General features: G+C 46.0%; 1 protein-coding gene across 1 annotated transcript in view; it reads right to left on the minus strand.

Moving 5' to 3' along the window:
* LOC111973072 (sorting nexin-3) overlaps positions 1-1,401 on the minus strand; it is a 34,601-nt gene that overhangs the window by 19,903 nt on the left and 13,297 nt on the right. The gene's annotated exons all lie outside the window — the stretch shown is intronic.

Consider the following 1,401-nt stretch of genomic DNA (forward strand, 5'->3'; position numbering starts at 1 on the left):
AATAATAATAATAATAATAATAATAATAATAATAAGAGACTTGCATGGGCCAAGAAACACGAGCAATGGACATTCGACCATGGAAATCTGTCAATTTTTTACCTTTGGTTCCACCCGCCATGTCTTTGTGAGACGAAGAGTTGGTGAACAGATGATTTCTGCATGTGTAGTTCCCACCGTGAAGCATGGAGGTGGTGGTGTGATGGTGCTTTAAATGGTGACACCATCTGTGATTTATTTAGAATTCAAGACACGCTTAACCAGCATGGCTACCACAGCATTCTGCAGCGATACACCATCCCACCTGGTTTGCGCTTAATGGGATTATCATTTGTTTTTCAACAGGACAATGACCCAACACACCTCCAGGCTGTGTAAGGGCTATTTGACCAAGAAGGAGAGTGATGGAATGCTGCATCAGATGACCTGGCCTCCACAATCACCCGACCTCAACCCAATTGCAATGGTTTGGGATGAGTTGGACCGCAGAGTGAATGAAAAGCAGCCAACAAATGCTCAGCATGTGGGAACTCCTTCAAGACCGTTGGAAAAGCATTCCAGGTGAAGCTGGTTGAGAGAACGCCAAGAGTGTGCAAAACTGTCAAGGCAAAGGGTGGCTACGTTGAAGAATATAAATAATTTATTTGTTAAACACTTTTTTGGTTACTACATGATTCCATATGGTGTTATTTCATAGTTTTGATGTCTTCACTATTATTCTACAATGTAGACAATAGTAAAAATAAAGAAAAATCCTTGAATGACTTGTGTCCAAACTTATTACGCCTCCTTGCTCGCACACACCTTTTCAGTTCTGCCCACAAATGTTCTATGGGATTGAGGTCAGGGCTTTGTCTTCCAATTGGAAGACCCATTTGCGACCAAGCTTCAACTTCCTGACCGATGTCTTGAGATTTTGCTTCAATATATCCACTTAAATTTTCCTACCTCATGATGCCATCTATTTTGTGAAGTGCACCAGTCCCTTCTGCAGCAAAGCACCCCACAACATGAGGCTGCCACCCCCGTGCTTCACAGTTGGGATGGTGAGGAATACCTATGTGAGAATGCTGATCATCGACTACAGCTCAGCATTTAACACCATAGTACCCTCCAAAATCGTCATCAAGCTCGAGACCCTGGGTCTCGACCCCGCCCTGTGCAACTGGATCCTGGACTTCCTGACAGGCCGCCCCCAGGTGGTGAGGGTAGGTAACAACATCTCCACCCCGCTGATCCTCAACACTGGGGCCCCACAAGGGTGCGTTCTGAGCCCTCTCCTGTACTCCCTGTTCACCCACGACTGCGTTGCCATGCACGCCTCCAACTCAATCATCAAGTTTGCGGACGACACTACAGTGGTAGGCTTGATTACCAACAACGACGAGACGGCCTACAGGG

Source organism: Salvelinus sp. IW2-2015, linkage group LG14 (genome assembly GCF_002910315.2).
Source record: "Salvelinus sp. IW2-2015 linkage group LG14, ASM291031v2, whole genome shotgun sequence".
Taxonomy (NCBI): Eukaryota; Metazoa; Chordata; class Actinopteri; order Salmoniformes; family Salmonidae; genus Salvelinus; species Salvelinus sp. IW2-2015.